General features: G+C 38.1%; 1 long non-coding RNA gene across 1 annotated transcript; it reads left to right on the plus strand.

Annotated features, from left to right (window-relative positions):
* Positions 1 to 92: 92 nt before the first annotated feature.
* On the plus strand, positions 93 to 18174 carry LOC119775596. Its single transcript, XR_005279674.1, has 3 exons — positions 93 to 204; positions 17314 to 17392; positions 17970 to 18174. It is a non-coding gene; the product is annotated as an uncharacterized LOC119775596 (long non-coding RNA).
* Positions 18175 to 20713: the final 2539 nt, after the last annotated feature.

Genomic DNA, 20713 nt, shown 5'->3' on the forward strand with positions numbered 1-20713 from the left:
GAGCTCTGTTTGGCAACAGCCTGTGAAAGCGATACTTGTCGCCATCCGCATTGTGTATTTGCCTATGTGTTTATGAGTTATAACCATGTACACAGAGCCACGAGCCAGCTGCAGACTTTATTTGTTTGATACATGTAATTAATTCACAAAGGACCATAAGAGCTTTAGACTCAGAGTACAAAGGAGTTGGGCTGCTGTAACAAGGTTAGGTTGAATCGGCTGATGATTTTGTTTGTTGGGAACCAATATTTAGGCAGGTGTCTCAGCTGAAAGGGATCAACAATGCATACACACATGAGGGCAAAGCATCCTCAGCCAAGGGCTTAGGACTTCATTTATTATGGCTCACTTAAGCATTCAGACCTTTTCAAGTTTTTTTCTTAAGTTAGAATCACGATCCTTAAAAATTGTTTGTCTTTTCCATGTGATAGACACAAAATAGTGCATAATTTTGTATATGCAATAATCTTTTTAAAGAAAATAAAATTTGGCACACAGTTGTATTTTGTCTCTTTTCCTCTGACTCCTATGTATAAAATCTACTGTTATAATTATTTTCAGAGGCCATCTTAGTACATTTCTGGTGCATTCTTTAAGAACATTAGCAAACAAACAACATAAGAACAGAACAGCAGATAAGGGGGAAAGTTAAGGAGAAGTTTTTGACACGGTTAGGTTAAAAATATGTCAACCTTCAAACAAATTTCCTGCACTAATATATCCTTACCATGAAAATGGAAGTGGTATTGAACAGTGTAATCCACTATTGCTCACCTAAACTGACATGCTTGGTGTAAAGAAGTTTAGTCAGAAAAGCAGACAAGAGGTCGATGGGAACTTAGGAGGCACTACAGAGGTCTACAATTCAGATGTAATAATCTGTCAACATTAAAACTATTAGTACTGTTAAGCAAAAACACAGGCTTTGTGGAAGAGTGACAAGATAAGGGTAATTTTTAAGGCAAGGTCAGAAAAACATCTGGTTGCTGTTGTGACCACAAGCCATGTAGAGAAAACAACATACAAAAATGAAGTTGTAAAAGTTATCTCTGCAGAGCACTTTTTGACCTACTTTTAGACCCTATGTGGCAAATCTTACAGATGGAGGGAAATCAACAGTACCCATTATACTAACACGTTTTTTCTTTTTTTTTCTTTTCATATGGACTGTGATGCTAAAGTCAGCCTTATCCCATTACAGGCTGTAGAAGACTGACTGAGAGAGTGCTCATTTTTCAAAAGGATGATGACCCAAACATACATGGGAGCTAGTGTTTCAAACTGATGTATTGCATATTCGTATGCTAGACTGACTCAAAGTCCAGACCTAAAGATACCGCAAAAGAAAAACACTTATTTTATGGCAAAGCTTAAAAAATTATGTTTAATCCATAAAGATGTGCATGTGCTGATCAATAAAAACCACAAGAAACTGTTCAGATTTTACTTTTCAGAAAATATCACATTACATTATTTTTTGTTTATATACATAACATATTATTTCTATACATCCTTGGTTATAAAACTCTATAGCAGACTAATAAAAAGGGGCTTGAAATGCAGATAATGTTTTGTAGCTCACTGACCATTAGATGACAGTAATGCATAGCTGAGCTGTTGCATCCACTTTCATGGCCACTGATTTTCTTCCTTCTCAAAAATGACAAACTTTTTTGGATAAAAACTTGTTTTAAAAAGCAAAAAAGGGTCTGTATAATCTAGCTGGGTTCCCAGATGGTAAGCTGGTCAGAGTCTGACTTGCTGTAAAGCAGAACATAAGGAAATATGCTTGAGAAGAGTTTTTTTCTGGCCCTAATAAGATATTAAGAAGCGTTTGAGTGCATCAGTCCAAACAAGCAACCCAAGGATTGATAGTAGTTATCTCTAAAAAATAATCTCTATGTTTGTATGCCCAGTTTCTGCAAATATTTGTATTTTCTGGGAGATGCATTGCTTGAAAAAGGACCTTTAGAAAACCAGAGGTTTTTCCACTTTGTCTATAGATTGGCTGTCAGCAGCGGATCACATGTCAAATTCCAAAATGGGGCAACCCACAGACAAACAAACAAGTGAGTGAGCAGTGACACATCTTACAGAGTGAATAACTGAGGTAGCTGACTGCTGGAGCTTTAATGTGGTCTAGCTTTTATCTGTGAGACAACACAGGACAACTTTAGAGGACCTCGGGTTAGGAGAGCACACACTACATCAAACTAGTCTTATCTACAGGCTTCACCCACTATACATTTGTTTTACCTCAGCCTCACGAGATCCTCCCTCCAGTGAAATAAGAATTCCTTCTCACTTTTATTGAGACTGCTGATAGTGTAGAGGTAAAACTGATGCATATTTAATTTAAGTAGCTTAACTTTTTCCTTTGAACTTTTTAAGACAAGTTCTTTGAAATTAAAATCCACAAAAGGGGGGCACACAATTTTGTCAACCAAAGACTGACCCAGGGAAAAAAACTTTGGCAACTACTGTGTAAGAATAACAAAGACAGAACACTCTAAGAATGTAAAACAAGAAAAAAAAAAATTTTTACTGGTTAAGCCAATTTTGGTTAGATTAACCAGGATACTTCTCATAAACTGACCAAGCCAAGAACAATTCCAATGATGTGTATATAAAGCATGCAAATCTTGTAAGTAATATCAAATTCCAAGAAGTTTATGTGGTAACAGATGCGTCAGATGCAGTAGATTGCCCTGCAATCATAGGAATGGTGGTTCAAACCCTGTTTTTTGGTTTTCAATGTTGCTACACTAATTAACTGATAATTTGACCAAAGTTACCAATTTGTGTTGGTTTGCCCTTTTACCAATATAGTCTAAAAACACTATTAAATTAGATTGGTTGGCCATAGCCCTGCGATGGACTGGCAACCTGTCCAGGGTGTACTCCGCCTCTCGCCCATTGACAGCTGGAGATAGGCACCAGCACCCTTCATGACCCCACTTGGGATTAAGCATGTAAAAAAATTGATGGATGGATGGATGGTTGGTCATATGACTGCCAACCAGATTGATAAAATTCACCCAATTTTATGACTATATTGATCAATCTGTTTTAGCGAGTTTAAAGTGACTTTTAAACACTCCTGGTGTTCAGGCGTTCAGAAGTTCCATTAGTCAGGAGGTGAAATCTATACCTGAAAGCAACTTTGAATCATATGTTTGTAACTCTATCCAAACTTTAAAAACAAAGTGAGGAACATAGTCAAAGAATATCCTGAGAAAATTTCTATTGAGTCTGAAAATACGTATAATAGGGAGATGGTTTATTTCATAAGATGAAGGAAGTTTCTTTAGGAGTACAAAAGGACAAGCCTTTAAATAATTGTTAGTATACTGTTGTTACTGGACTTACTTCGAGTCAGACATGGCAGGCTTGAACCTAGTAACATCTTTGTTGAAAGTGGGCCATCAAACTAAAAGACCAACCAAAAGCCTACCCTTTGGTGTGCTAGAATACTTGTGCCATGTGGGCTTAACTTATAAGTCATGAGCAAACATAGATGTTTATGAAACTATGGTTCAGTGGACCCGTACCAGGGTCTATTTCAGACCATTGGACAAATTGAACCAGGGGCTTCATTTTAAAAGGTAAAGTACACAAAATATGGGCCTAATACTGATATACCTCATGTTCAATGTAAAAGTTGTGACCTAAAAAAAAAATTTGACTGGAAAATGTGAGGTTCTCTGATCCATGCATATGATTGTTTTGGACACAGGAAATTATAACAACACACAGGGTGAAATGGGGAACTGGAGACACACATCTCCTTGGTTCCTGCAACACATTTAATTTCATTCCACAGAAAACTTGAATCAAAGATCAAATATATCGCAAGCATTTAAAACTGCAGTGTTATTTATGCTACTGGTGCTACTGAGCTGTATGTTAACACAAGGACCTTCCAATAAATAAATAAGGCATATATGCTAATTTTTTTAGTTTTTTTTTAAAATGACATATTCAAAATTTTCTGATGATTACCGGGGTATATGCGCCACCGATTAACACAGATGTTATGATAAGGTGTGACGCATTCACATTAATTGCTGTAAATGGTTTAAATATGTTGCAATATACTTGTGTCTAAGACTTTGCAATGAATGCTTTAGCATTGCTGGCAATGCCTGGCAAATGGCGGAATTTTAAGGGATCAAAATGATTTTGTGGCTCATATTGAAACTTACCAATGTTAAGACTTCCAAGAGCATTTATATTGGATCTGTTTGCTGAACTGGGTCCAGTATTGGAGAGACAGCTTTACCAGAAACAGATCAGCCCTATACGGCTGAACAGTTGAAAACCACCCTGGATTCCCTAACAACCAGTTTTTGTTTTTTTTATCAGCACAAATACCACTAGTGTTAATATGAGCAGTCCATATATTAAAAAGGTAAAAATTTGCAGCTCACAGCAATTCATTGTATTTGTCATGTCAGTACTTTGGCTGTCTAACAACATTTTTTCAACTCCCTACGTCACTCTTCAACGCATCAAGTTCTGCCTCAATACAATTGCTTTTCTTTGTTCTTTTCTCAGAGGCTGCTGTTGCTAACATTAAATAATATTGGTCATCAGGCTAATTCAAATACACATTAACATTCATTAAAGATATTGTGGAGGATTTTCTCAAAATTTTTAAAAGACATCTTCACTAAAAAAAAAGAGCCTGCACAGAAATATCCTTGGTCTGAAAGAGCCCTTTTCTCCTCGTGCACAGTCTGTTTAAAAGTTGCTGTTCTCATTGCTCATACAAACTTACTGTGCAGAAACGTCCTCCCTAACCCCTAAATCCCTCACTCACTATATAGAGCTGGGACTTTATAGTGAACTCAGTTAACTTACCGTTTGGGCAGATGATCACATCCCTGTTGGTCCGCTGTGCAGTGCCTGCGCCATCTTTGTTATTAGTAGCTGCTGTTGGGTAGTGGCAACCTATGGCGACAGCGGGGTCCGCTGTGACAGCAAACCCCATTATGCTTTGATCGGGGAGTTCTCTGCGCAAAGCATTCTGGGATATATCTGCCTCTTCTGAGTCCTTCCTTTTCTTCTCATACACTTCGTAGATACTTTTTCTCTGATGACCTTCGGCTGATCCGTCTCCGAAGCGAGCCATTCAGCTTCGAACTACTCCACCATGAAGCCCAATCAGCGTCCTGCTCTCTCTTTATATCCCAGCCGCTATCCTGCAATCGCAATGTCGGATTTCGATTCAGACGACAATTAACCCACCTCCATCCCCTTCCCCGCCATCGCAGCTGAATCGTCCTCCATGAAATGACTTCACCTCAACCTCATCAGAGAGTATTAATCCCAGTTGTCACCATCCCCTGTCTCACCGTATTGGTCCGGCAGAAGACCACCATGTTCAGCCCGGTTCTGCCAGAGGTTTCTTCCCAAGGGGGAGTTTTTCCTCTCCACTGTCGCTTCATGCTTGCTCATCATGGACAGTTCCCGAGTCTCTGAGTGAAGCCTGGCGTCAGCTCCCTCAGTCTTCTAGTCCCACAATTCTGCTCAGCAGATCACCTTGTCAACCAGCTCCGATTAAACCACCACCAGTTTCAGGCCGGGGGGAACATCCCTATTCTCACTCATCTACTCATGCATGTTAAAGCATAATTCAGCACGAATGTTCCTGCCGAGGTCTGAGCGCCAAAGACTATACTTTCTATCAATAAATTCTTCTAATTATCTTTTCTCTCTGTGTGAGTTTTTCAGATTGAACTAAGGTGAGATCTATACCCCTTGAGAGATAAGAGGGATGGAGATTTGAAATAGTTGAGCTACAGTGAACTCCTATCAGTGGAGTTAGTTACAGACCCCATGAATTTCTGACATTTTAGGCTTTACTAAAGAAATCTGAATTTCTTTAGTCAAATGACAATGGCCACCCCAGAGGCATACTGAGAGAACGTATGAAAGCGTACAACAAACTAGATGACCTGCAATTGCTTTACCCTGCAACTATCTGATCATCAGGTGCAATAACTTAGACCGCTGTGTGATCTCCATCAATTAAGCCACGCCCCTCAACTGAGATGAAATGGTTGCCAAGCGATTTGATTTATGCAGGAAAAACCCCTTCGCACACTGTTTAAAAAAAATGCATCTCCCCACAGACGCACAGATATACACAAACACATAGTACATCAACTGTTTGCATTACAAGCATATTTTTTTTTACCCAAATCCTAATCTAAAGGGGATTTATAAAATACCTCTAAACCGACTCCCTGGCATTAAAAATGGGGGTCAAACAAATTAGGCCACAAGGCCTTTTAGTCCTCAGAAGGTTAGTAAAGATACCAAAAACGGTCCTAAGTAGGTAACATAAACAAGCAAACACACACACGCTGCACGCCCATTCTCGTCTTGCTCTATTGCAGTGAGGACAATATTTGACTCCTATTCATTTATTTTGATTTTTAGCATTCTAAACCAAACTGTTAAAAAAATAACTAGTAAGGATTCGAAAAAATGTCTTTACTTTACAAAAACTGTCCTCAATGGAATGGAGAAATTGTAAAAATGATCCTCACTCTGATGCTGACACAGGGGCACCCTTAGTCCCCATTTAAACTGCTAGCTAATTTTTTCACTTTGCAGTTACATCCAAACTTATTTGATCAAGAACTCATTTAAATAGAACTTGTGTACCTGCTTGAAGTAGGTGAAAATACCACAAAAAGGGACAGATTATGTCTTTTTATAGTAACTTTAAGAAAAGGTGAGAAACAAAGACATTTACGTTGATCTTTCTTCCAAAGGCTGCAGAAACAGGAACCCCAGTGATCTAAAGCAGAAGCAATTTTTACAAAACAATGAATAAATTATACATTGCCAAATTTTCCAAGGAGTGGCTATTTTATAAACATTCTAACAAAACGCTGATCCTGGATAACAAATGAACCCTGAAAACATTAAGAAATCATTAAATATGCTGTTTCACGGGAATGATAATGAAGAAAAAGGCTGGACTCTGGTTACTAACATTTGGCACATTTAGAAAAATATAATTTGCAGCTTATTTGCAGCTGGGTCATACAAATAAGCACTTAAAAAATCATACATTGTGATTTCTGGGATTGTTTTCTTTAGATTATGTCTCTCACAGTGGACATGCACCTACGATGACAACTTCGGACCCCTCCATGATTTCTAGGTGGGAGAACTTGTAAAATAGCAGGGTCTTCAAAATATCATTTTCCTCACTCTGTGCACTGAGGTTATATACTGGGACACTGTTATAAAGCACACCGACAGGTCCTGCTCTGAATGACACAAAAGTAAAATAAAGCTTTGAGATGGCCTAGTCAAAGACTAGACCTTATTCTAGCCAACTATGTGACTATATTGATACAATTCCTCAGGGAGGTGCATTTAATTGCCTTCATTTGGAAAGACTATTGTTTTAAAGTCATAATTACAAAACTACCTTTTCTTTACACAGGTAAGCTTTTTGCTAGTAAAACAGCAGTGTAGGATGCCGACGTTCGTCATACACCAGATGATGATGCTCCAGCTCTGTCTGTCTTTGTGTCCTTGAGGAAAATACACTTTACAAAAACTGCCTACTGATCATGATCAGAGACAAGTGGTACCCGCATAAGGCAGAGTTGCTTCTATCAGCATCCCTCATGGCAGCTGTGGGCCCAATTAGCCTCCCATGATCAGCCATTCATAAATATGGTGTAAAGTGCCTTGGAGTCCCTTAACTTGATAAAGTGTTTACCATATAACTCAGTTTGTTGTAACATTTAAACATAAATCTTTTAAAAATTTTGCAAAGTTTTAACAGTTGGAGGTAAAGAGCTTTTCTGTTCTCCGTGTTTCTGTACAGAAAACAGCAGTAGTAATTAAAATTCAAAAAGATTGTTTTGAGGGGTCTCTGGAAATTTTATAAGCAATGCTCAAACAGCAGCTCTGATACAGATCGAAGTTAGGGACACTTCAGCAATTCCTCTCTGTTTCCTTCAATTGTTTCTACAGGACCCTCTTGTCTGCCATATTGTACCTGACCAGTTCAACAGCTCAGGTCTAAATTGGTAATGCAATTTCCTGTTTAAAAGTTCAAACTTCTCCAGAATCACATTTTAACATCTTTTAATTCAATTCAGGCCTCCTTTTGATAAAAAAAAAAAAACTGCCTCCATGTTAGCAATGCTAGACTGAACTAAATGTTTTATTTTTCATGTTTATGATGATAAAACAGCAGATCTGGCCCATAATCAGAAAAAAAAAAAAAACACTACTACTTTTGTCAGAAGATGCAACTTGGAGGAGAGGTTAAAAGCCAGATGGCGGTCAGGAACTGGAGGGAAGTAAACCGAGTCAACTCCTGATCAGCTGTTAAATTCCTGAACACCAGTTATTTACTTTTGTTTTTCTTGTTTTGTATTCACACACACAAATCTAGACCTGGAAAATACTAAAAACTATTTTAACACCATATTCTTTTAGTGAATTCTGATTTTTATAATTTTCTAGAAACTGAAGATTCAATAACATCTTCAAATGAAACATGATTCTCTTTCTAAACTATGTTGCTTTAAATCTGGAATCACTAAGATCAAATTGGCGGGTGAAAATCCCTGCACAGCCTCTAGATGTCAGTATAGGCTCCTTCCCTCCTCACCACAAACAACCCAACCACACTAATCCCTGTAGGTAATGTTAGCAGTAAACCAGAAAAATATTTTGAGTTTCCTCTCTCCTGAACTTATTTATATTTTTTGCCAATGCACAATGTGTATCCCATTAGGAGAAAAGTATCACAAAATAAACTGAATCATTAACAGAGGTTTATGTTTCTGATAAGTATTCTATGTAAAAATAATATCTGTCATCAATATAGGTCTGCCGTACTGTGCAGCCAGTTGTGACGATCCTAATGTGTGAGTTGGAATGGCTATTTTGCTGTTCTTTAATAAAGTACTGAACTGTAGGCTATTTCATATCTGTATTCAATACTTAAATTTTTTTTTATCTCCTGCTGATGAGCAATACAAGAGGACCACGAACAATCATTTTAATTCTATCTAAATTGGATCCACATAAATTAAAATCAGGCTAAACTTAATGTTATGGATGTGTTGATATAAAAAATTATTATTCTTTATTCCTGTTTCCTAACCTCCAGTGTTTTTTTCTATATTTACTTTACTACTCTACTTCCTGCCTGACAGAATACCCTGGCGTCCCTTAGATATAAGTTGTTCGCTGTCTTCACTTATATCTAATCTCAAAGCTCATTTCTTAATATTCTATCTTTTCTTCCTCACTAACCTTGGGTGATTTGAAAGGCACCTTTAGATATATTATACTGTCATTATTTTTAGTGTTGCACCGATACCAGTATCGGACAGGGCCCTGATCCAGCGCTAAAACAGTGGTATTGTTATCAGCGAGTACCTACAAATAGGGCACTGATTTAAGAGCCAGAAGTTTATTCAACTTTTGTCACCCATTCCAGGAAGCAGGAAAAAGTTCTACTGAATTCACTTTGTATTCGTCTTTTTCCTGCTTCACAAAGGTAGTCAGCAGCTTGAAAAAGCCATGATGGCAATTATTTTACATCCAAGTAGTATGCAGTTCTTCATATAAACACACACACATCAATTTCAAACAGATGGTATCAGTATGGTACTGGTATCGGCCAATACTGCACAGCCAGGTATCGGGTATCAGTATCGGGGCCAAAAAATGGCATCGGCCGGCACTAATTATTTTATTCATTCTTACCGTATAAAAGTTAGTATGAATTTTATTTTATTTTTTCATGTTCTAAGTAGGAGTCCCTTACCAACAGGATATTTCTGTGCAGGGTGAAGGCTACCGTTCTTATTATGGTTACTGTCCTATGATGGAATTTATATTATGTTATCTAACAATAAATGTATATAAAGTTTATGCTTGATAAATAATACTGTCCAAATGTTGTTATATAATATATTCAGCTTTTTTCACTAAAACACTTGCTTAATTTTCTTTCTCAATTTTTGCCTGAATGCTTGAAGCTTTTTATCCTATGTTAGCAGAAAAAAAAGGAAAAAAGTCCAGATCTGAGTAATTTAAACGTGGACATAGTCCAAAAAAACTTCATAATAGCAAAGTAAAAAGGTTCAGAACATCAGGAGCTTATTACTGCAGTAAAATAACAAAATATATAATCAATAAAAGCCACATTTTACATGCTACATTATTAAAGTGCTTGCAGTGTAAAGTGCTGTCATTAGTCTGTCTGACCAGAAAAACACCATATAAAATTAGTCTTTTTTTTTTACATTTATTTCCCATTTATTTTATTCCTAAAGGAATGTCTGTTGTCCAGGTTTCTGTTTCTAATGATATATCTGCCCAAAGGATCCCAATGAAAATCCTATATCTCACTACTACCGAGGGGTTTTAATGGGCAGTTTGCTGAAGTGCCATGCTAAAATTCCCATATTGACTCAATGGTTCGATACGACCTGTGTTCTGTTTTGTCACCAGAGTTGAATCAGTAGGCCAAAGAAAACCCCCCAAAAATGCAGACTCTGAAGCTTGTTTTATACTCAGGAATAGGAAGGATGACAAACTTAATTCTTGTTCTCAAGGTAGCAAGAACAAATTATTTCCAGGTATTTATACTTCATGAGAAGCTCAGTAGCCAAACCTAATAAAAAATATCTTCCACTTTAGCTTTTGATATCCCTGCAAATGAAGACATTACGGTAACATGAAGGCAACAGAGCCGTTTTTCATATGTTAAGGAGGAGCAGCAGAGTTCAGTGCTTTCCGTCTAGATTTTGTGTCAAAAACAAATAGCAAGAAGTTTCTAGACAGGGCTGCAAGAACAAAATTATATCATTTTTTTCTTGTGAATGTGAGAAAAACTCTTTTCTTGTGGAGGATGTAACATGCTTTAGAGAAAAGCCAAAGTGACAAACATCCTGTATTTATCGAAGGCACTCCACTTTAACATAAAGAGATGCCCCACTTCCCTTTTTGCAGGCTTATGTTAGCCAAAGAGCAGTTTTCTTTGGCATGGTCATGATTCTTGCCCAAAACCTTAAGTTAAGTGCACAAACAGTATTAAGGCCCATGTCAAAACAGCTCACAGCCTCACAGTTCACACTACACCCTACAAGGCTGTTCACCGGGTTATTCAAAGTGGCAGCACTCAGAGCCTCTCTCTCTCACTTTGACAGCCGTGAATGGTGGCGTGTGGAGGGCTGGTGCTTGGTTAATGTTAGGAAACATGGTTCAGTTTGTTGTTAACATTGGCAGCTGGGGCCTAGTCCTTGAGGGCAGTGTTCCTTTGAGAGAGCAACTTTGCACATGTTGCTGCCAACCCGTTATTGAGTTAGCCCAGTGTACTGGCCAGGAGGAGCAATGGCTTTTGGTTTTACAGTATCTGGTTAAACTGTTTACTCAGACAGTTCATGGTTAAGTCTCCCAGTGAGAATGACAAAACAGTTACTTCCCACATCCTTAAGTGAGGCACAGATGCCAATGGCTAACAAAAGAAAAATATAATCAACATTGTTTTTGGTGCCCTAGGTTGTTGAATGCCAGTCTCGTGTGTTTACACCAAACTACAGTGTGTTTGCTGAGAAAAAATACCCCTCCAGACAGAACCTAGGAGCCAGTGAAAGAAAGAGTTGAGTGTTGTTTGTGTGTGTGTGTGTGTTTGTTTTTTTTAACTAGTAACCTTACACTTTATGGGCATAATAGGAAATTTAGCACGGTTATAAGTTATTGGGAAGAATCTGATCTGTCAACAGCAAAACAGTTAAGCAAATGAGATCATGCAGGTACAAATGAGACAAAAAAAGTAAAAAAAAAAAAAATAGTCTGTACAGCAATGGAAAAACCAAACTTACAAAACCCAAGGTGCAGCCAGTATACTCAAATTCACTAAAGATGTTCAAGAGGAAAAGAAAATAGGAGTTCTTTTAAATAATAGATACAAAAAGTGTATTGTAACTGAATGGATAAAAAAAAAAACGTATTGAATAGGTACAGACTGATGCTGATGAAGATAGCCTGTCTGTCTCCATAGCAATTAGATAAGAGGTATTTTCTGAAGTGCTTGTGCAGTAGGTGAGTGTGTGCAGTTGAATCCCTGTAAACAAACTTCAAAGGATCTGGCAGTAAGGACGAAATAATCAGAAGCTGAAAAGTCTAACTGAAACCCTGATTATCATGGCTAAGATGAAAATAATTAAACCAAATATTCCAATATGTCCAAAACATTCATCCATCTTTTTTCACCCAGAACATGTCAGCAGTCCATCTGTTAACAAACTACCGCGCACTAGAGTACAGTGTCGCCATCACTGGCAGCTCCTGGTAAAGATTACTTCAAGGAAACCAGAGAAGAACAGTGACTTTACAATACTATCCTAGCAAATCTTATTGTTAAATTCAAACATATAATCTGGATGTAGTATTATATGTAGTATATGATGGAGGATGTAGTATATGCAGAATTGTAATTGTTTTTAACAGCATCTTCAGTAGAAAATCTACTGTTAATTGAATAACCCCCTTTAGTCAACAATACAGCACTTAGTCTATTCCCACTATGTTAAATAAAGGCTGGAGCATCAAGAGAAGCGTATTTTCAGCTCTCCATACTGGTTTTCAGTAGGTATTACGGAACAGCGAGCCAAGAAACAAGGTTTATTTAAAGATAATGTTCAAATACTTTTGTTTTAAAGTGATTTCTAGGGGTGCCAAAAGAAAGGGCTTTTACCAAAACTATTAATTTAACTAAAAATAACCATTTCTTGGTGAAACTCAAACCCAAAGTCATTACATTATTTCAAGATATTTAACAGATCTTTATAGGCGTTAAATACTTTTCCTGTTTTTATTAATTTAGGGGCTTGCACAGTTTGCATAATACATAAATGACACACCTAAAAGGCCTTCATTATGTTACACACATTAATGAAAGCATGACGAAAGATAATTTAAATGCATTTATGACAGTTTAATTGAAATTATATACTTTCTATATTGCAACTTGTGTTTTGAGACAAAACTCATTAAAAAGTATGACTATTTAATTTGCTGTAATTCAACAAGAATCAGGCCAATACTGTGAGATCTGTGTGGCTCAGGAATATCCAGAGGTTTTATCTGTGAGGATCCTGTGTGTTTGACATTTGACCTGCTTGGCTGCTTGTAATGTTGCTAAACAAGGTGTTGACACCTCACCCACGAGTGGATCGACTTTGCTGAATGACTTAACGCGGAAACAAAGGTTAACACGACAAATAAGTTTCAGCCTGACAGTAGCAAAAGTAAAGCAAAAAAAAAAAAAACAGAACTAATAACACTCTGCTGAGAAAGAGACAAATTGTCTTCACAAGCTAAATAAACAGAAGATTAATCTGTGTTCTTATGAAAGCTGAAAAAGTCAGTCATGGATGAAATCAAGGCTTTTGAGAGGTAGTTGCTCAAGATGAGGGACTGATATGGAGAACTGGAGAAGCTGCCTGAAATATGAAGCTTCTGTTGGAGAGAAAACAATAAAGATTTGGGGATTATGTTTGTAGTTACTTTGTGAGCTCTTGTCCACAGGTCGAGTGGATTGAAGGTTAAAAAAACAGCATTTATTGTCAGCTGAATTCAGATGTAAGGTTTCTAATTATTTTTTATCCTGTGTAAGAGTTACAGCAGGTGTTGGGGAGTCGGGCGGCTCCGGTTCAGCAGCAGGCTTGTCTTATCAAACAAAGCGTGATGTTGTGCAGCAAGTGTTGAGTCTGCCTCCAAACACTGAGATGGTCCAGACACCTATAAACTGAAAAAAGGGACAAACTGTTAGCTGTCTGTACGCCTCGGTGTTAGAAACCAGCCTCCTGTGAAGCAGCCGTCTCAGTTACTGAATGTTACTTTTCAGAGACGCAACACGGCTATACATGACGTGTGGTTATGCAGAGAGTTTAAAAAAGCATTCCTATTACATATGCCTTTTTTTTTTTGTCCCTTTACTACCACAAAACTAAAATACACTTTGGTTATATGATCAATGAAAAAAAGTGTGTTGTGATGTGAAAAGGAAGTCAAATTAAACATGATTTTCAAAATGTTTTGTTGTTCAAAATAAAGGTTTGGCAATAATTAATGTTATAACCAAAGCAGTTAGTTCACAAAAAAAAAAAAAAAAACTGGGTGTGAGGTGAGGCATAGAGGGAACTAAACAATCTTTGTGTTGCTTGGCAGATGTGACTAATAGTAAAAAAAAAACAATTACTGTGATAGATAAGTGCTTTTACTTTCCATCATTAGCATTATTCTAACTATTATAAATATCATTATAGACCCTTAACTCAGTTCATATTTGAATTCCAATTTATGCTAATTTTTATATAGGTATTTATGTTATTATGCTAAAAAGCTCTACATTTACAGATTAAAATATATGGAGGAGTTAAAATGCTAATTATTATCTTTAAAGATAGGGATATTAAGAGTTGCATGTTTAATTGTTGGTGAAGATTCTCAGTCATCCAGGTCATTGTCATTCCAAAAAAAGTTAAAAAACAATCCACTTTATCCAAGTTTGAAGATGTTTCACTTCGCATCCAGGAAGCTTTTTCAATTAAAAATGTCAGAAATAACGTTGAGTTTGAGGCTTTATAGAGTTGTTTATACAGTGCTTTAATTGCTTATTAAAGCATAAGAGGATTGATTGGGTGTGATTTTCATGGTAGTATATCAGGTATTTGGAGTGGAGCCACCCACAGAGTTTTTAGACCTCGCTGGATGATTGGGAGAATGAGGAGAAAGTTAAACTTAAGGCTTCATTAATTAGGAACCTACCATCTTGTATTTTGTGTTTTGTATGTGCAATTTGACCAGAAAAAGGAAATTAAGCTGAAAATAAGCCAACATCTCAAAATACCCACAAATCATTCACACTGACTTAAAAAAATATTATTTGTAAGTGTCTTCCAGATTATGATCAGATATGCTGCTATTGGGTGTTATTTCATGTCTCTTATTTTTTTTATTTTCTCCACTCCAGATTGTAACTTATCTTTAATTAAATATGAAATAAAATCAGTTAAACTAAACCAATGGTTTAAATAGCTGAAGATGCAGGCCTACATATATATATATATATATATATATATATATATATATATATATATATATATATATATATATATATATATATATATATATATATATATATATATATATATATATATATATATATATATATATATATATTTTTTCAAATGTGGCCATAGCTCAAAAAAAACTTTCAAGGTCCATCAGAAAGGCTATTTCTAAAGGGTATATTTAAATTTAAAGAAAATGCAAAACAAATTTATTTTACAATGATTTACAACTTACTTAAAAAGATAAACTAACAACTCAGAAGTAAATAAATTCTAAAATAATACAGTGGTTTAAACAGCTGGTCAGACACACGTATTGTGGAGGGACCGGTGAATAATCAGTGGGAAAAACAAAGACTGAGTCCTAAAGGAGGACGGATGTAAATGTCAATAAAGTTCCCAGCTATAGTTGGTAAATGTGCACATCTAAGCAAACAGACAGAGCTTAAACAGACTGGTGCTTGTTGAGCAACTCACAGCAAACATTTGTTCTCTGTCTTGTTCTCCAAGACTATCATTTAGAAGCTTAGCGGAAGCAAGAAGCTCATTAAAATCTGGATTCCTCCAGAGAGGAGGAGCTCAAATATCCCTCAGTACACTGCGCCCTGCTGAACACTCTGTACTTCCCATCTGGTGTGTGTAATTTCTGTAATAAGCATTTGAATGGCGCTGTGAGGGAAGGATTTTTCAGGTGTAGATCTGATGGAGGCCCGGGTTAAAGCAGATGGCAGGAGGAGCAGCAGCAGCCATGGACATGCGTCTTCATTGTCAGAGAGCTGTACAGTTTCTATTACAGCTCATTCTGGGAACATTTGATGTGATGGAATACATGACAGCTGAGACAAACCAGTGAGCAGAGTACTTGTTTCTTGTTTCGGTATCAGGTTACATATTCCTTTGTCGTACTGAATGTAGTATTGGTTCACTGTCCTGTGAAAACCCACTAGAGAAAACTTCAATAGGTCACGACATTTTATGAACCAGTTTTTCCTGAGTGTTCATGACTTTCCATGTACGCCTCATCTCCTACATATAACCCCCTCACTTTTTTTTCTTCTTTTTCTCTAACCACGTGGTAATAATTTACTTCAAAGTTCTGCTACCATAAAAAGGGCATAATTCATTCTAATGTGTTGATTTTCTCTCTATGCCTGTTTTAGGAATTTACAAGGATGTTTGGTCAATACCCTCTCCATTTTGTCCAAGACATGACAAGCATCACAGTTGATTGATCCCCTTGTACAGATGGAGACAAAAGCCAGATGTGTGTGTACGTGGCTTTTCTACTCTTTATAAAAAGTGTTGTAGTGTGTTTCTAAATTGACCATGAAAGAGAGAAATCTGATGACAGCAAAATTAAACTAAACTTCATGGAGTTAAGGATTGCACTTGAACTGGAAATATTGAATAAACTCAAAGCTATGGAGGTCGGCAATGATGGGTTTTCTGATATTTCTTTGTTGTGGTCTGTTGAAGAATTGAATTAGAATACCACAGTCGGGTAAGTAATTGGTCAAATGGGATCAATACTATCCGGGGGGGTTAGACATTTACCAAAATATATAGTATAGACTAGTAGAGTTGGGAATGACGGCATTGCATAATTACAGCTTTAGTGATTGCATTATTTTATTTCATTGAAAAAGAAATCTAAGCAATTACTTCTCACATATTGGTAACAATGTTATGGTATTTGAAATCTGATCCTGTGTGTTATTACAACTCAATAAATTTTAGTTACCTTTCATTAGAACACTCTAGCTGCTGAGGGAGAGATTTTTTATTGCAGGAGTGAGCAGGGAGCTGAGATAGAGGCATTTGTAGGGATGAGGAGCTGCTATGTGGATGGTTCTTCAGCATGCTTTGAATACAGACTGAGGAGAGACGATGGCACAAATCTGCTGATTCAATTATGGTGTCTCTAAAGAGAGGAGCTCCCTAAAGTCAAAGGCTTAAATTTTCTGTAATTTTCTCATTATGTCTGGGAGCGAGGACTTTAAATAAGTTGGTTAGAAACATCTCTAATCTAAAGAAGATCCTCATGTCACCTCAAAACTTCATATTGTTATAGACTTCCTGTCATGATTAGTGGACTCATTTTTTTCTTGATGCTTAAACTTTGAAAACTTTAAAAAATTTGAATATAAAAGCAAGGATTTTTTTGTTTCCTTGGCAGAAAACTGAGGGATGAGAAGTAAGAAAAGACTGAAATTAGAGGAAGGGAGAATGACAGACTAAGAGGCTCACAGAAAAAGGTCAGTAAACGTGTAACAGCTCAATAAATGGTGAAGATTATAAAAATGATATTAGCACAAGTGATGAAGATTGGAAGATTTCAGAGTCAGAAAGACAATGAGTAGAGGTTATGCAGCGGAGACAGACAGAATTAGGTAATCCAGCCATTCCAACAGGAGGAGCTTGGGCTGCATGAAGCTGAAGCCCCCATGTGAAAACATTTGGATAATTGACTAAATGGTTATTGCTTCTTTAGGGCAGGTTTATACAGTGATGTATGGTAATTTGTGCTACTTTTTTTGTATAAATATTAAAGATAATTTTTTAGTTCATCCTGCGGTCATCCAGAACCAGTGTCAGGAAGGGGCAGCAGCTGGCCCCTGTCTGCGCTGGAGGTAAGAAAGGATGATGAACAGTCCTTCTAGGGTTAAATCAAAGCTTTTGTTTTAAAGCCACCTGAAAACCTTTTAAGAGCATTATTCATTTCATCCTTTATCAGTGTTATTTCTTCTATAACCAATTTTGAATGAAAAAAAAATCTTTGACAAAGATCTTCTCATACTCATACTTGTCATCTGCCGCTTCATCTGGGACCAGATCGCAGGGGCAACAGTCTCAGCAGAGACTTCTCCTCCAGCTCCTTTTGGAGAAGCCCGAGGCGCTCCAGGCCAGCAGAGGGACCCTCCAACTTGTTCATGGTCTATAAAGACCTTGATGATCGAAAAGTGAAATAGCTTGTAAAGCAACAACAAGATCCTCATTCGACCTACATAAGTTTACAGAATCATTAGTGGTACATTTCCCAGGTAAGGATGGTCAAAAAGTGCACAGTATTTTCAGTCATTGCACAGCTACAGCTTAAACTATACAATAAAACCACTGGCTTTAAAAGTTCACAGCTCACAATGCACATTCTTACACTGTACAGCCCGACGATTTGACGCGATCTACTTGTTCACACTGCAGTCCCAAAAACCACACATCAGACTGGTTTAAGAAGACCAGTCTGGGTCTGTGGACAGTCTCCACTCAAAATTCAACCCAGTCCAGCTTGCCTACTGATGGAACCGTTCCACTTAGGATGCCATCTCCTCTGCTCTTCACCTGAGCCTAGCATACACCTATGTTCGGATGCTGTTGCTGGACTTCAGTTCAGCTTTGAACGCCATCATCCCACAGCACCTGATAGGCAAACTGAAACAGCTGGGCTTAAATTCACCCCTCTGTAATTGAATGCTAGACTTCCTCACAAACAGAGCTCAGTCATTCCGGGTCAGACAGAACACATCTGATGCCATCACCCTAAGCACAGGCTCCCCTCAGGGCTGCGTCCTGAGCCCTCTGGTGTTCACTCAGATGACCCAGGACTGCGTCCTCTGGTGTTCACTCAGATGACCCAGGACTGCGTCCCCAGGTTCACCACCAATCACATCGTGAAGTTTGCAGAAGACACCATGGTGGTGGGCCTCATCAGAGACGACAACGACCAGGACTACAGAAAGGAGGTGGAGGAGCTGGTGGGCTGGTGCAGTGATAACAGCCTCATTCTAACATGGAGAGGATGAAGGAGATGTATGTCAACTGAACGAAGAACCGGCCTAACAATGCTCCACTGCTCATCAACATCTGAGCTGTAGAGGTGGTCAGCAGCACCAAATTCCTGGGGGTGCACATCACAGACACCCTCACCTGGACTGTTAACACCACCTCACTGGTCAAAAGGGCACAGTAGTGCTTGTACTTCCTGAGCAGGATGAGGACAGCCCACCTGCCCCCACCCATCCTCAAGACTTTCTACAGATACACCATAGAGAGCATTCTGACCAGCTGTATCACTGTGTGGTGTGGAGGCTGCCGTGCATGACTGGGAGAAGGTGAGAAGAGTGGGGAGATCAGTAAAGAAGATCATCGGGGCTCCTCTTCCCTCTATTAAAGACATTTCATCACAGCTTCTTCCCCATTGCCATGCAAACTAAATCATGCCACAGATTCTGCATCATACTGATTACTGATAACACCAAACCAAAATGTTGCACATTTGCACCATATATATTAATGCTCTGAACATCCATATCAATGGGTTTTTGCACCATGTTTTTTTCTCCCAAACTGTTTGACATGTTTGGTTTTCTCCAAACCTTACGGTTCCTGATCGGGAGGTGGTCGTGAGCTGAACAGCCCTCGTTACTCTCAATAACTACCTGAAGGGTTTTTTTGAGGAGGCAAAAACTTGGCCCGATCAAAAAATTCTCGCACAACTGGAGAATTGGCCCCTCTAAAGGGCAAAAATTATAGAGTGTATGCCCGGCTTAAATCATTTTGAATGAACTCTTATATCCTTTCAAATTTGAAGTTGTTTGAAGATATTTTTATCAGTTGGTCCCTCAAGCTGTTAGCTTTAGCATTCAGTCAACAAATGTTCTAAATAAAGATGCTTAAAGTGTTATCGATGCAGGTAAACACTCAGCCATGCACCCATGGTCCAAGTAGTCACTGTGCCTGGGTCAGTACCCCTGCAATGTCTCTCTTCACCCGGACAAACCAGGACAGGTGGTGAACTCTCCAACACGAAAATGAAACCACTTTTTAGGAAAGTCAAGTCATGCCTCATCATCATACATAATTCATTCTTATTGTTGCATGAAGCCCCGTTGCCTGACAACCAAATATTAGACGTTTGATTTTATTATTTTTTGAGTCCTCTGCACCTCATTCTCTCCACTCACACATTTACATAGATAATGGTAGACTTATTCACTGTGAGACATGGGATGTGTCCTGTTGATCATTACGACTTTGAAAAGTAATTCTAATCTTTTTATTGGACAAATTATTCTCTCTACTCCTTTAAAGTTCCTGTGCTTCTGTCTTCAAAATCATTTACTTGCTCTCCTTCTCTCGCTCCAATGATCACAAAGGGTGGCCCAGCCGACCTCACTGGCTGACTGACATCTCTGAGAGATGTGGCTAACCAACAGAAGTGATGGACTGCAGCCAGCGGGTAATAGATGCAGAATCTGGTCTCTTTGCATCTCGGCAAGAGAGGGATGAGCTGAAAGGGGGATATGACAAGATGAGAGGAAATGAGCTTGATGAAAAAGTTTCTTGGTCTATAAATAGTGGGAAGCCGCCCCTCTGTCAACGCTTCAAAAACAGCAAGCCTGTCTTAGTGACAGAGACAAATATCGGAGGTAGACCTTAGTATCCCAGATTCTATCCATCAGGACTCAGAATGAAGCTGAGATGGGGGCGGGTCTGCTGATGGCTCGGCAAAATCAAAGGCAGTAAAGCTGAAACTCTATTCTGTGGAGAAGACCGCAAGCCGCCTTCCACTTGTGACA

This window comes from Cyprinodon tularosa, unplaced genomic scaffold, assembly GCF_016077235.1.
Source record: "Cyprinodon tularosa strain WSP-4 unplaced genomic scaffold, ASM1607723v1 ctg88, whole genome shotgun sequence".
NCBI classification, from domain to species: Eukaryota; Metazoa; Chordata; class Actinopteri; order Cyprinodontiformes; family Cyprinodontidae; genus Cyprinodon; species Cyprinodon tularosa.